Below are 17,537 nucleotides of genomic sequence, written 5' to 3'. Positions count from 1 at the left end.
AGACTTCAGGGAATTTTACAAAACCACAGTCATGAAGACAGTGTGGTACTGGTATCAAAACAGACAGACAGACCAATGGAACAGAATAGAGAACCCAGAAATAAACCCTGACATCTATGGTCAATTAATATTTGACAAAGGAGGCAAGAATATAAAATGGATGGGAAAAAGAAAGTCTATTCAGCAAGCATGGCTGGGAAACCTGGACAGCTGCATGCAAAGCAATGAAACTAGAACACACCCTCACACCATGCATGAAAATAAACTCAAAATGGCTGAAAGACTTAAATATAAGACAAGACACCATCAAACTCCTAGAAGAGAACATAGGCAAAACATTCTCTGACATCAACCTTACGAATGTTTTGTCAGGTCAGTCTCCCAAAGCAAAAGAAATAAAAGCAAAAATAAACCAATGTGATTTAATCAAACTGACAAGCTTTTGCACAGCAAAGGAAACCAAAAAGAAAACAAAAAGACAACTTATAGAATGGGAGAAAATAATTTCAAATGGTGCAATGGACAAGGGCTTGATCTCTAGGTTATGCAATCAACGTATACAACTCAACAGCCAAAAAGCCAACAACCCAATGGAAAAATGGACAAAGGACCTGAAGAGACATTTCTCCAAAGAAGATATACAGATGGCCAACAAGCACATGAAAAAAAATGCTCAAGATCCCTGATTATTAGGGAAATGCAAATCAAAACTACCATGAGATACCACCTCACACCAGTCAGAAAGGCCATCATCAATAAGTCCACAAATAACAAGTGCTGGATGGGGTGTGGAGAAAAAGGGAACTCTCCTGCACTGTGGGTGGGAATGTAAGCTGGTACAACCACTATGGAAAAGAGTATGGAGGTACCTTAGAAATCTATATATAGAACCACCATATGACCCAGCAATCCCACTCTTGGGCATATATCCAGAAAAAACTTTCCTTTAAAAACACACATGCATGCACATGTTCATTGCAGCACTATTCACAAGAGCCAAGACATGGAAACAACCCAAATGTCCATCAACAGATGATTGGATTAAGAAGATGCAGTATATATAAACCACAGAATACTTCTCAGGCATTTTGAAAAAAATCATGCCATTTGCAGCAACATGGATGGAACTAGAGACTCTCATACTGAGTGAAGTAAGTCAGAAAGAGAAAGACAAATACCATGTGATATTACTTATATGAGGAATCTAATATATGGCACAAATGAACCTTTCCACAGAAAAGAAAATCATGGACTTGGAGAATAGACTTGTGGTTACCAAGGGGGAGCGGAAGGGAGTGGGATGGATTGAGAATTTGGGGTTATTGGATGCAAACTTTTGTTTTTGGAATGGATTAGCAATGAGATCCTACTTTGTAGCAGTGGGAACTCTTTCTAGTATCTTACGATGGAGCATGACATTGGGAGAAAAAGGAATGTGTACATGTATATATAACTGGGTCACCATGCTGCACAGTTGAAAAAAATAGTATTGGGAACATAACAATAAAAAAATGTAAAAAATGTATAAAAAACTCTTAGAGGTAAACATAGGCGAAACACTGTAGGACATAAACCTCAGCAATATCCTCTCAGATCCACCTCATAGAGTAATGAAAATAAAAACCAAAATATGCAAATCAGACTTAATTAAACTTAAAAGTTCCTGTACAGCAAACGAAACTCTAAACAGAGAAAAAAGACCATCCACAGAATGGGATAAAGTATTTGCAAATGAAACGACTGACAAGGGAGTAATCTCAAAAATTTATAAACATCTCATGCAGCTCAATAACCCCCCCAAAAAAACCCATCCAAAAATGGGCAGAAGGTCTAAACAGACAATTCTCCAAAGAACACATATAGATTACCCAAAAACTTATGGAAAGATATTCAACATCACTAATTATTAGGATAATGCAAATTAAAATCATTGTGAGGTAACTCCTTACACCAGTCAGAGTGGCTGTCATCAAAAAGTCTACAAACAATCAATGCTGGAGAGGGTGTGGAGAAAAGGGGTTGGTGGGAATGTAAATTTGTGCACCCACTGTGGAAAATAGTATGGAGCTTCCTCTGAAAATTAAAAATAGAATTACTATATGATCCAGCAATCTCAGTCCTGGGCATCTATCCAGAGAAAACCACGACTTGAGAAGATACATTTACTCCAATGTTCATTGCAGCACTATATACAATAGCCAAGCTATGGATACAACATAAATGTCCATCAACAGAGATGTGGATAAAGAGGATGTGGTACATATATACAATGTAATATGACTCAGGCATTAAAAGGAAAGAAATAACAGCATTTGCAGCAACATGGATGGTTGCAGAAATTATCTTGCTAAGTAAACTTAGAGAGTGGGGACACCAACATCACATACTATCACTGACATAGAATCTAAAAAAAGGACACAATGAACTTCTTTGCAGAACAGATACTGAGTCACACAGTTTGAAAAACTTATGGTTCCCAAATGAGACAGGTTGGGTGTGGGGGGATGCACTGGGGGTTTGAGATGGAAATGCTATAAAATTGGGTTGTGATGATATTTGTACAACAATAAATGTAATAAAATTCATCGTGTAATAAAAAAGAAGATAAAAAAAGTCTGTTATCTAATGTTCACCAAGGAAAAGGTGGAAAACGAATGTAGAGTTTTACAAAAAAATTCAACCAATACCCATGGAAATTCATGATATAATTACCTCTTTTTCTTTAAATGTTCACATAAATTGTCTTCCTAAATATTGCCTAACAGCTGCTGCTTCATAGAGATCTTTCTTTTTTTTTGTAAAATAGTGATCCATGCAAATTTTTTAAGTGCTTAAATTATCATTTTCTGTTTACCCATCAATTAATCTGTAATTGTCATATTTTATTTATAATTTGATTCTATTTAAAGAGAACTTAAGAAGTAGAAATGTATTTTGAAAGGAAAAATTGGATCCTGAGCTATGTTGAGAAAAACAAGTAATTTGGCTTTCAACTGGAAATTTTGTTAAAAGTCAAAATAAGTAAAATATATGTAAGCATGCATTAACTAACACGTAAATCTAAAGCTAGAATAATAAGACCCTGTCCTCAATATATGATGATTCCAAAGTCAAATGTTTAAGGTGTTCTGTAATCTTTATTACCTGTACCATTGAATTTCCAAGGTATAAGGTTTTTTGTTTCTTAATTCCATAGAATCTTCATTTTTTATTATCTTTTGTCCTAGGTGTATCTTTATTTGACAAGAATGTAAGTGGAGAAAAAGAATTATATTGTAATCTAGCTAGTATTTCTACTTGTTGAAATGGTCAACAAGTATGCCTATCTTTGTTGGTCATCTAGTATAGATTTTTCTGGAGACAAGTTTTCTGAGGCAGTAAATATTAATAAAAATATTAAAGTTGAGAGACATTCTTTTTGAGATTATATAAAGTATTTTTTTTCAGATAGCTCTATTCATTTTTTCTTAGGAATTTATGGTAATTTTTATATTAGGCATTATGTCATTGTGGATAGTGTTACATATTCTTCATGAATACATCAATTGCCTCATCAGAACCTGTCTTTAGTGGAATTTCAGGAACCCCCAAATTAACAATTTCATTAATGTTGCTTTACATTTTTCATTGCCAGTCTAGTTTTAATCCCTGGGGACAGGGCAGGGAGTAGAATACACCACCCCAGGATGTGCCACTTTGGCATGAAGATTACTTTGCGCCAAAAACAATCACGGAAGACTCAGGAAGAACTTTTCTCCTCCTTCTTAACTGCTTAAAATAATTCAGATAGAGAGGCAGTTCTTGGAAGAGTGGCATTGCCAAAGTTTTTATATCAGAACCTTTTTTATCTTGTCTGCATGACATGGCAAACATTTGTTTACCAACATTTGCTCTTTGCATTGTCCTGTGAATTGTCTTCCTCCCTTTTGAAGCCTCAGACTCCTACCATCTTATCCTTAGTTCAGGTTGGTATATAAGCCTCAATCACCTGACTGCTGGAGAGTCTCATATTTTTAGGGGCTGCAATAGGTACAAAATTTAGTTTTCTCCTGTTAATCTGTCTTATGTTAATTTAATCATTAGACCAACCATAGAACCTGGAAGGGAAGAAAGGAATATATTTCTTCCCCATACCCATTTTCTTTTCACTCATTTTCCACCTCCAGTACACCTCACTCTCTAGCCCATGGACAGAAAAAAACTAGAAAAACCATGAATTGATGAAGGAATGTGATTTATATATTTTTATATATAGTCCCACAGGTACACATGTACATATATTCTGGGACTCCCACAAAATAGAAGATGATGTTGGCTGGTTTGCTTAACACCCTTTCCCAGCCACTTTTTTTTTCTTATTTTATTCCTATAAAGGCATTTGTAACTGGCCATATGACACGGTTTTGATAAATGTACTGAAAGTGAAAGTTATTGGGGGAGTTTTGAGGAATGTTTTCTTGAGAATCACTCTACTAGTATTTGCTTTAGCCATTTTTTTTTTCCTGTGAAGCCTGGAGGTACAGCAATTTGAAAGATCAAAGTAGACAATTAAAGCTGGCATAAAAGATGTGGTGGTATGAGAAATGACATCCCAAAGATGCCAGAAACTACTAAAATTTGAAGAGGCAAGAAGCAGATTATTCTATGGAGACTCCAGGAATAACCAGCCATGGCTTCTCTTTTATTTTAGCTCCATAGGATTCATTTTGGAGTTCAGACACACAGAAGACTAAGAGAATAAATTTAAGTTGTTGTAAATTATTAAATTTGTTGTAATTTTTTAGAGCAGCCATAGGAAATTTATGTAGCAGGAATATATAAAGGATATGATATCTTGACAATACCACCTGTGGACTGCCTTCCCCAAGTTTTATTATATGAGGGGAAAAAAAAGAAAAGAAAGGAAATGCTTGGTCGGTTGCTACTTGGGGAGTTTTATTTGGTTGACCACAACCTTAGCTGATACACTCAACCCACTACACATACATTGCCTCCAATAGTCATGGACAGTCATGTAAGAAACTTCAAAACTCAGACAGAACTGTGATACAATTTACCATCCATCCCTTTTTGCTGATGCCTTAGTCTTTTCTCTGTTTCTTATTCTCACCAATTTTGAGTAATTGGAATAATCTTCTTCATGACTACCTCCCTTCCTAAATTGTCCTGACAAAGGTAATACTTGTTTCCAGGTGTCTTTTTAAACTAGTCATTTATCCTCTACAAATTATGATAACTTCAAAATTTATTTTAACAATGATTGGTCTGTATATTTTATCATTAATATCTTCCAAAATCTATCACTTAGGCACAATTTTCTCATTGCATTGATAGTGTATCCTTTGCAATAACCATGGCAAAGTACTACTGTCACTTGCATGTAATTCATCAAATTCTATTTACTTGCTTTTAATAATATTGCTCAATTTTCCCTGCTCTAAGCAACCATGTTTATTTACAACACTTAAATTAAGCCCCTTAGCATAAATATGCACTTATGTCTATTAATGTATAAAATTTTTAACTTTTATTTTTTTTAATTTTTATTATTTGTCTTGATGCTTACCTTGCCTATCAAAAGGCTAAGATGCATCATCATCAACATCTTTGTCAACTTCTCTAGGCACCTTATGCACTCTTTGCACATTATGACCACTTAAATGTTCTGGAGTGCTAACTGCTAGGAAAAATTAATGAGAATGGTTGCTGAGAAATTCTTTTTTTTTTTGTCTTTTGTCTTTTTCTAATCACAACTGTGGCATATGGAGGTTCCCAAGCTAGGGGTCTAATCGGAACTACAGCTTCCAGCCTACACCACAGCCACAGCAACATCTGAGACATGTCTGTGACCTACACTACAGCTCATGGCAACACTGGATCCTTAACCCACTGAGTGAGGCCAGGGATCAAACCCACAACCTCATGGTTCATATTCAGATATATTTTTGCTGTGCCAAGATGGGAACTCTTTTTTGTCTTTGATCTTTTTAAGGTGAGAAATTATTTAAAATGAATTATTAAAGAGGATTTCAAGATCCTATATTTATAATTACTTGCTTAAAATCAGACAATACTCCAATGCCCACTCTGGAGGAGTCAAAGGAGAACAGTTCAGAATGATTACTGTTGATTACCTCTGGTGATTACATCAAGGTTCCAGTAAATTAAGGATAATTGTAGACCTGACATATGTGACAAGGCTGGTAATTATTTGGCTGGCCTTATTGTGCTCACTCCATGGCAAGTGTTAAGAATATAAGATGAAAAAAAGAAATTTTAAAAATTAAAAAAAAAGGAGTTCCTGTTGTGGCACAGTGGTTAACGAATCCGACTGGGAGCCATGAGGTTGCAGGTTTGATCCCTGCCCTTGCTCAGTAGGTTAAGGATCTGGCATTGTAGTGAGCTGTTGTGTAGGTCGCAGATGCAGCTCGGATCTCGCATTGCTGTGGCTCTGGCGTAGGCCAGTGGCTACAGCTCCAATTAGACCCCTAACCTGGGAACCTCCATATGCCACAGGAGGGGACCTAGAGTAGGAAAAAAAAAAAAAGAATATAAAATGTGTGTGAAACTGTAAGCAAGCATTAATGCTGAAGTTTAACAGCTATGCTAATTAAATCACTATTTATAGTAACTTTATATGGAAGGAGCAATTGATACAACATTTTTTTAAGTGTGAAAGGCAGACTGGGAGAGAGAGTTTTATAGTACAACCCCCAATCCAATAATATTACCAAATATAACACACCACACTCAAACTGTTCTTTTTGCAATGTTGATGATTTTTATAGATCACCCATCAATCAACTCAGTTTTACAGTTGAAATCGATTATGAAGATAGACAAGTTACTTTAACATAGTTTGTGTTGGTAGCCATGCATAAATTAAACCAAAAGAACTGGAAAATCTATATCTTCTTGATATTTTGATATTTTCACTAAAATTAGAGTCTTCTGAAAATCTATAAGAAAATAAGAATAAATTGTTAAATAATGAATAAATACAAAGAAAATTATTAAAGTATAAAGTGTATGCTATGTTTTTTTTCCGAATGACTCATATTCTTCCAGAAATATTTGTCCCAGGAGTGATCTATTCCACAAGTATTATCTAGACACTCAGGTTAGACTAAGAGCTCTGCCTCTGTGCTCCAGTGATACCAGGGGCATACCATTATATCATTTCTTACCAAGTTAAATTTGAGTATGTGATTGTTCCTCATGTCATCTAAACTCCTCAAGGTCAGGGACTATGCCTTAATAATCTTTGTTCCTTCCCCATAACATTCTATGGTGCGTATCACAGTGTTTTGCACATAATACTTATTAATACATATTTCTCTCTCTCTCTCTCTCTCTCTCTCTCTCTCTCTCTTTTTGGCTGCCCTGTCACATATGGAGTTCCTGGGCTGGGGATTATCAGATCCAAGCTGCAGATTTACACTTTAGCTACAGCAACACTGGATCCTTAACCCCCTGTTCCAGGCCAAGGATCGAACCTGCATTCCAGTGCTGCAGAGATGCTCCTGATCCTGTTGCACCACAGTGGGAACTCTTAATACACATTTCCTAAACACACTTGAACTGAAATCCTCAGAGCCATATAGCTTATGTATTCAGTTAGAATTTTAATTCATTTACTGTTTTAATGTATATTATTTGTATTTTTAGGCCACACATGCAGCATATGGAGGCTCCCAGGCTAGGGGTTGAATCAGAGCTACAGCTGCCAACCTACACCAACATGGGATCTGAGCCACGTCTGCAACCTGCACCACAGCTCACAGCAATGCTTTGTCCTTAACTCACTGAGCAAGGCCAGGGATTGAACCTGTGTCCTCATGGATGCTAGTAAGATTTGTTTCTGCTGAGACACAATGGGAACTCCTAATTTATAACTTTGAACAAATTTTAGATATCCCTAAAGGTTACAAAGATAGCACAAAGAGTTTCTATATATACTTCACTCAGTTTTGCCTAAAGTTAGCATGTTATATAGCCATAGTATAACTATCAAAGCTTAGAAATTAATACTGGTACCCTGAAATCCCACTCTTGGGCATATATCCTGACAAAAATTTCCTTGAAAAAGACACATGCACCCGCATATTCATTGCAGCACTATTCACAATAGCCAAGACATGGAAACAACCTAAAGGTCCATTGACAGATGATTGGATTAAGAAAATGTGGCATATATACACAATGGAATACTACTCAACCATAAAAAAGAACAAAATAATGCTGTTTGCAGCAACATGGATGGAACTAGAGACTCTCATCTTGAGTGAAGTAAGTCAGAAAGAGAAAGACAAATACCATATGATATCACACATCTGGAATCTAATATATGACACAAATGAACCTTTCCACAGAAAAGAAAATCATGGACATGGAGAAAAGACTTGTGGTTGCCAAGGGGGAGGGGGAGGGAGTGAGATGGATTGGGAGTTTGGGGCTAATAGATGCAGACTATTGCCTTTGGAATGGACTAGAAATGAGATCCTGCTTTGTAGCACTGGTAACTATGTCTAGTCACTTATGATGGAGCATGATAATGTGAGAAAAAAGAATGTATACAAGTATGTGTAACTGGGTTACCTTGCTGTACAATAGAAAATTGACAGAACGCTGTAAACCATGTATAATGGAAAAAATAAAAATCATAAAAAAACTGGCACAAACTATTAATGAAAATTCAGAACTTATTCATATTTCACCAGTTTTTCTACTAATGTCCATTTTCTTCTTCAGGATTTAATTGCATTTATTTGACAGGTTTCCTTAGCCTTCTCTAATCTGTTATAGTTATTCAGTCTTATTTTTCTATGATTTTGATGCTTTTGGAGCAGTACTCATCAGTTATTTTGTATAACATCTCTCAATTTGTCTTTGCTTGATATTATCTCATGCATAGTTTCAGAATATACATTTTTGTCACAAATACCACTGTGATGACATTATTACCTTCTGTGTAAATAATATCCCTCATTATTGAAAATAACCTTAGTAATTTTGGGTTGGGGCAGGAGATAGATGGGTTTCAGGATAGATACAACTATTTTCTTGTTTATTTTTCTTGAGACAGGACATAGTTGGGCTCCATGATAGATATTTATAACCAGCCACCTATCTATATTTCAAGATAGAAATAACAATAGGCACAAGGCAAATAACTGGAATTTGTCTTCTGTGGATATGTTAAATAATGGTGATTGCAGGGCAGAGAGGGGCTAAGCCCTGTTTGGACAAAAGATTAAAAGTTCACATACTTCCCATCTTCCAACTCCACATGCACAGAAAGACCCCTCTGGGTCAAAAGGGAAAGGGGTGTCCAGTCATAAAAAGGCCTGATACCATTTCTTAACCCTTTGCTCTGGAATCCATCTAGTCCAAAAGATGTGCATGCATATTTGGGAGGGCTCTGACTCTGGTTATTTCAAATAAACCAAGATAATTGGCCAAATGCAAACAAAGACCAAGAAAAACTGTCCTATATAAGTGGTTTAAATCACCTTTCTGGTGTGCTCCTCATTCAGGAGGATGCCCACACTTAAATGCTTCCTTTGGTTGTCTATTCCTGGTTTGTTTCTGCCTTAGACAGACTACTCTGTGTGCTCTCCCACATGTTTTAATGTGTTTCTAACAATAAACTTTGTACCTGTTTTTGCAGTCTTTGCATCCTTGAGACACTATTGCTTTCAATGGTGGGTAAGAATCAGGCCAATTCTGGTTTAGCCTCTAGATAGTATAGTGGCTTGGAGTCCTGGTTTTCCAACAGGCTGCCAAGGCTCAATTCCTAAGAAGAGAACTAAGATCTCACCTCAAATCATCACTCACTATTGTCTTACCTAGATCAGAGTTTACCAAGCTTATCAACAGTAAGGCTACTATTTTCCCATTTTACTTTATATCTTGAGTAAACTACTTTAAGAGTATGAAAATATCCTATTTCTCTTCAAACATCTAGCTGCTAATTTTACCAGCTATTAATGGAAATTGTCTGAGCAATTACTGTGTTTTTTGCCTAATGGTGATTTTCCAAGCTCCCACTTTTTAAAAAATTTTAATTGGAATTCTTCCATAAATAAGGGTTATCCTTTCTCTAATATTATTTATTTATATATTTATATACATATTTATTTATATTGGTATAGGCTTATGGATACTTATTTTATTATTTGGATTATCATTTCTATACAATCTTTACTTATTTTATTTTTCAAAACTTTATAATTTTTGCCATTAGGAAATCCTTCTGTGAGATTCCCATCATGGCTCAGTGATAACAAACCAGACTATTGTCCATGAGGACACTGGTTCGATCCCTGGCCTCACTCAGTGGATTAAGGATCTGGCATTTCCATGAGCTGTGGTGTAGGCTTGGATTCCACATTGCTGCTGTGGCTATGGTGTAGGCTGACAGCTGCAACTCTGATTCAACCCCTAGCCTGGGAATTTCCATATGCGTGTGGCCCTAAAAAGTACAAAAAATAAAAAAATGAATAATTAAATAAGGAAGTCCTTCCATTAGATCCTATCTCCTTTCAACAAGCCCTCTTTAATTTCTCGCACCAGAAGTTATCCAAGTTCATCTTGTATTTTTTCTGCAACATCCCTAGATTCAATTACTTCTTCAAGGAGCCCTAAATTGTTGTATTGGATAAAGGTATTTATAAACTAAGAAGTTAGCACTATATCTTTTCATTGCTACTGGAGGGACATTGATTTAATAGAGGACATAATCCACACATGTACATACATCTCTATTTCAGTATCTAGCTATCTATCTAGCTATCTGTCATCTATCTGTCTATAAATATAAAATAAATGAATTCATATTTCATATCTCTGATTCTAATCCAATACTAATCCACCACAAGGTTAATATTAACTTTCCCTCTTTTTCACCTAAAATTTATTTTCCCCACAGTTATAAACTCAGCATACTTATTAGTATACGCTATAAGAAATGTGAAGTGTGGAGTTCCCGTCGTGGCGCAGTGGTTAACGAATCCGACTAGGAACCATGAGGTTGCGGGTTCAGTCCCTGCCCTTGCTCAGTGGGTTAACGATCTGGCGTTGCCGTGAGCTGTGGTGTAGGTTGCAGACGCGGCTCGGATCCTGCATTGCTGTGCCTCTGGCGTAGGCTGGTGGCTACAGCTCTGATTCAACCCCTAGCCTGGGAACCTCCATATGCCGCGGGAGTGGCCCAAGAAATAACAACAACAACAACAATAACAACAACAACAACAACAACAAAGACAAAAAAAAAAAAAAAAAAAGAAATGTGAAGTGTGAGATCACAGTGCCCTCTATCTGTGTCCTCAGTTGGTGGAAGGGATAAGGAATATTTTTGGAGCCTTCTTTATAAAGGCACTAATACCATTGTTGAGGGCTCTGGCCTCATAACCTAATTAACTCCCCAGTGCCAAACCTCATAATACCATTACTGCAGGGTTAAGTTTCAACTTATGAATTTTAAGGGAACAATCATTCATCCCACTGCATTCTGCCCCTGATTCACCAAAAATTATTTCCTTCTTACATGCAAAGTAAATCATTCTATCTCAATAACCCCAAAAGTCATAACTCATTCCAGCATCAACTCAAGTTTAAGTTCAAAACCTCATTAAATATTATTTAAAACATATGTAGGTGAGGTGCAAGGTACTATTTATCTTAAAGCAAATTTCTTACTAGCTATAAACCTATGAAATCAAACATATTATGTGCTTCTAAAATATAATAATAGACAGGAATTAGATAGGCATTCCCATTCCAAAATGGAAAAATAAAAAAAGAAATGTATAAGAAGTCCTAAACAAGTCTAAAAATGTAATGTACACTGGGGAAAGTGACTTATGTTCCAGACACACTGGGTTGAGGACCTCCTTGCTGAATACAGCCCACATTCTAGCTCTCATGGGTTGAAGTCCTAAGTCTACAAATCTCACAGGCTTGAGATTTCAAAGGCCACCCCACCCCTACAGATCCATTAGGCATTTTCCTAGCCAGGGAATTCTACTGTATCTCTGCCTCTGCAAGCATTTTCTTCCTGGGCCCCCTAGCTCTTGAATATTTCCTTTGAGATCTAGATGGAGGCAGCCATGAGTATACAGCTCTTGCAGTCTGTGCATTGGCAGAGAATGCTGATGCTCCTCCAGAGGGAAAGCCATTCTATCCCACACTACACTTGGGATGGCTGAAGAACATGGCACCTGAATGCAAGGAATAGAGCCCCTGATATGAGACTGGCCAAGACAAGGCAGACCTCCTTTTAAATTATTCTGCCCCGCAGACAGTTATAGTCTGGACTTACAATAAGAGGGATATCTTGAAAGAGCTCTGAAATGCTTTTGAGTTATTCTTCCATTTTCTGGCTTCTGTTTAGATAGCCAACCGATCACCCCATTGTTCTGATGAATAGCTCCCAGCTTCTGTTGAGAGATTTGATCCAATTATCTCCAAAAGAAGCTTTATTATTTCTTTCAATATGGATAGTCTGATAAATTTCCCAATTTTAAAGTTCTGTTTTCCTTTTTTTTTGTCTTTCTTATCATTTTAGGGCCACACCTGAGGCATATGTAGGTTCCCAGGCTAGGGGTCTAATCAGAGCTACAGCTGCCTGCTTATGCCACAGCCACAAAAATGCCAGATCTGAGCCATGTCTGAGACCTACACCACAGCTCACAGCAATGCCAGACACTTAACCCACTGAGAAAGGCCAGGGATCAAACCCACAACCTCATGGTTCCTAGTCAGATTCATTCCCACTGTGCCACGATGGGAACTCCTCTGTTTTCCTTTTGATTAACCAATATATGTTTGTTATTGTCCTTCTCTAACATTTTACTATAAGCATTCAAGAGAAATCAGGCTGCTCCTTCAATACTTTGTTTAGAAATTTCTTCCAGTGAATATCTAATTTGCATTCCCAGTAGCAATATATAAGAGTGCCTATTTCCATACAAACTTGTCAAAAGAATATGTTTTTAGCTTTAAAATTTTTCACCAGCCTGGTAAATGATACTTTGTATATAGTATTTTTCTCCCATGTACTTTCTTTTTGTGGAGTCATATTTATCTTTTCTTTTAATGCTTCTGGAATTTGAGTCATAATTAGAAAGGTATTACCTATATCTAGATTAAAAAAAAAAGATTTCACTTATGTAGAAATGCTTTTTAATTATGTGGTATTAGAAAAATTAATGAGAAAGTGTTAAAAACACTAATATATTTTTTCCAATCAAAATATAGTATCTTTTTGATACAAAATATAGTATCTCCACTCAACTTGTTTTTGTAATCATTTTTCATCCTGGTCAGATATAATGATAATAATTTTAACATTATATTAATTTCAGAATAAGAATACTGTAACTGTCAAGCATCATGGCTGCATGAGATTCTCACTTTTCCCCTTCCTTTCAATCTGTAACTAGTAAAATAACAATAGTGCCACAAATGTTCCTCTGCACAACACACAGGATGACATAGAAATACATGCATCTACACATCTGAAAGTGGGTGGATTTGCAGTAATAAAGGAAGAGGAACTGGTGGAACAGAAAAGGAGGTACATGCAATCTTAGCTCTCTGGCCATGCAACTGAACTTGCAGGCATAAAGAACCCAGTAATAGTAGCAGAGGTAGCACAAGGGACTCTAGCCTCAGGCAATAGTGGCATCAGGGTCCCCAGTCCAAATCTCTCAGTCATGGCATTGTCTGTGACTCCAGACCATTTGCTCACAAAGTAGACAACATAAATGTAGGGGAGGCACCCATAATCCTAGCTCCCCTTCTGCTCTCCCACTTTCTCCACTATTGTGGTTGTTCCTAAGACTCAGGTGACCTTGAACACAGCAAATGTGCTTATTGTCACAATGACCCTCACAGTGACATCAGCAACAGCAGTTACACCAGCATAAGCAAGGCACTAGTGACCTTGAAAGCATAAGCAGTGATGAAAAGTGCAGTAATACACGTCTGACAGAGGCTTTGGATGCTGGAAATCTGAGATTCTCATATGTAGCCAAAAGTAGCTTAGGTAAGAGAAATCAAAACATGTGCTATAATGCCACTTACTGAAAAAAAAAAACTAAGACCTCTAATTACCAATCTATTGAAAACTTAGAGTCAATGTAAACAAATATTTACATAAATAAGAAAGATATTCACTACTACAAATGTGATAGCAGAGTAAAAACTCATCAAGCACCATGAGAAACCATGGTGACATGGTATCACAAAAAGAAAATGACAAATTTACAGAAACCAAACCTAAAATCATGGAAGATTGTGATATACTAGAGAATTAAAAACAGCCAACATTAAGAAACAAAATAAGCTACAAGAAAATTCAAAAATGCAGTTTAATTAGCTCAGAAATATAATTAATACATAGAAGAAATACTTTAACAAAGAGATTGAAATTATAAAAATGAACCAAAGGAAATTCTAGAACTGAAAAACTCAATAAATGAGATAAGAATGCTTTAGAAAACACTGGAAATAGACTCTATGGAAGAGAGAATGAGGAAACTTGAAGGTAGAAATCTAGAAATCACTCATATAGAAGAGGAGAGAGAACTATTTTTTTTTAAAAAATGATGAAACTGTATAAGACTATTTGACCCTATTATAAAAGTCAAGATAATGATAATGGATATCACAGAAGGAGAATAGAGAGAGAAGAAAGCACAATGCTCATTTAAAGAAATAATAGCTGAGATCTTCCCAAACCTTGGGAAAGAACTGGGTATACAAGCCCATGGAGCTAATAGCTAATCATCTCAATGCAAGAAGTCCTCCTCCAAGACACTTTTCATCAACAGTGTCAAAAGTGGGGATTAATATATACACACTACTATATAAAAAATAATCAAAAATGACTTACTCTATAACACAGGGAACTCTACTCAATATTTTGCAATAACCTATAAGGGGAAATAATCTGTAAAAGAATAAATATATGTATATGTATCACTGAATCATGGTGTTGTACATCAGAAACCAACACAACATTGTAAATTAACTACATTCCAATATAAAATAAAAATTAAAAATTAAATCCATTGAAAATTTTAAAAATAAAAATTTAAACATTTAAAAAAATTAAAGTGCCATTTTTTTGGCTACTGTGCCAATAATAAAGTCAAGTAGTAAATTTTTTTAAAATGTGAATACAAATGAAAAGGAAGACATGACATCCCAAAATCCATGGGATGTAGCAAAAGCTTTACTAAAAGGAAGTTTATAGCATACAGGCATACATCAAGAAACAAGAGTACCTACTCCCATAAATACATTGAAAATGCATCAATATGTGGAACTATTCACACAGAAAATTTGCTAAACAGTGACAAAGACCTCAGTATTATGACAGAGCAAGAAAAACATGAAGCCCCATAGGACAAAAGAAAGAAGAAAAAGAGAGAAGAGAAAAAAAGCAAATGGGAACTGCACCCCTAATAGAGAGCTGGAAAGAGGCAAAGCTCATGCACCCTTGGAAGTTTCCTCACCAGCAAGGACAACAGCCAGGACAGAGGAAGAAATTTAGAGTACTGAAAGAGAACAAAACAACTGGTGTGAAGCAGTTAAAAGGGAAACAATCCTAACCAACAGTCACTGCTATGGCAACCCACAACCATATCCTGGTGCCAGGAAATGTCAGGAACTAAAACTCTGGCTTAGAGATCAAACTCAAAAAGAGAGCTGGAGATGGCTACATGGAAAAAAAAGCCTGCAGTTGCCTGCACAGAAACAGCCTGGAGGGACTAGAGTATTCAGTGATCACATTGGAGGGCAAAAGCCGAGGTAACTCAATCTCCCTTAGAGGATAGCAATGCCCATTCTGCACCCAAAGAACCAGGAAAGGACCATGTACACATTTCCTGTGGGAGTCATGGGCTGCCCAACTAGAAAGGCACAAACTTGTGGCTCCTGCAAGTGGCCTGTGGGTGCCCACTCCAGTGGTGCTCCTTCCTCACCAAGGGAGCTGCAGGAGGCTCCACATTGATCCACATTTCAATCTGCAACAGCTACAGAGAGCACTTCTTCTGGCAACCAGGCATGAGAAGGGACCACCGGAAGTGCACATCCTGTAGCTACAAAGAGAGCCTTTTAGCAGCAGTTAGGGAGCAGCCCCCACCCTTGTAGCCACAAAGAGAGAAACCTAGGTATCCAAACAAGGGGAGTGACTGCAGAATGGCACCTACACTGCTACAGAGAGAGTCCCAATAGCTTCCCCAGAAAAGGAAGGGGCTTCAGGACCAGCTGCTGATATTACCAGGTAGATAAAATAGTCCTGAAAGCTACCTGGTAGAAGGAGGGGGTCTCAGGAATCACTGATGACCCTGTATGCTATAAAAACAATCCTGAGAACTGTGAATCACTGTCGACTTTCTCACAGAGTGCATCCCTAGCAGCTACCCAGCTCCAAAAGAGGTAGTGTGATGACACTGCTTCTATCACATGCTCTAGATACACATGAACCACTACCACAGCTTAGAACTCCAGAACTGGGTACTTGCTGCTGCATTTACATACCTGCCATCAAGGGTACAATAAATAGAAAGTTAAACATGATGAGATGACAAAGAAGTAGATTTCAGACAAAGGAACAAGACGAAAACACACAAAAATAATTAAATGAAGAGGATGAAGGTAATCTACCTGAAAAAGAATTCAGAGTAATCATAGTAAAGATGATCAAAGATATTGGGAAAACAGAGACACAGATCAAGAAGTTTAAAAAAATGTTTAATAAAGAGCTAGAGGATTTAAAGAGCAAACAAACTAAGATGAATAGCACAATATCTGAAATGAAAAATACACTAGCAGGAAGCAATAGCAGGATAATGGAGGCAGAAGAATGAATACGTTAGGTGGAAGACAGAGGGGCAGAACTCACTTCCACAGAAAAGACTAAAGAAAAATAATGAAAAGAAATGAGAGTCTAAGAGAAATCTGGGATTCCAGAAAGAGAAGAGAGAGAGAAAGGGCCAGAGAAAATACTTGAAAAGATTATAGCTGAAAATTTCCCTAATATGGGAAAGGAAACACTCACTCAATTTGAGGAGGCACAGAGAATCCCATACTAGATAAACCCAAGGAGAAACACAGGGAGACACATACTCATTAAACTGATACAAATTAAATACAAAGAAAAAATACTAAAATATACAAGGAAAAAGCAACAAATAGCATACAAGGAACCCCAACAAGGATTACAGATGATTTTTCAGCAGAAAATCTAGAAGCCAGAAGAGAGTGGCAAGATATATTTGAGGTGATGAAGACGAGGAACCTAGAACCAAGAATACTCTACACAGCACAGCTCTCATTCAGATTTAAAGGCAATATCAAAAGCTTTTCAGAAAAGCAAAAGCTAAGAGAATTAGGCACCTCCAAACCAGCTCTACAGCAACTACTAAAGGAACTTCTCAAAGCAGAAAAGGAAAAGTCACAATTACAAATAAGGTTATTATAGGAGTTCCCACTGTGGCTCAGAGGAAACAAATCTATCTGACTAGCAT

The sequence above is a fragment of the Sus scrofa genome, chromosome X, assembly GCF_054392235.1.
Source record: "Sus scrofa isolate SSC_HxYL_T2T_F1_AM1 chromosome X, Sscrofa_HxYL_maternal_Yorkshire_Landrace_v2.0, whole genome shotgun sequence".
NCBI classification, from domain to species: Eukaryota; Metazoa; Chordata; class Mammalia; order Artiodactyla; family Suidae; genus Sus; species Sus scrofa.
This window is presented reverse-complemented; position numbering follows the sequence as displayed.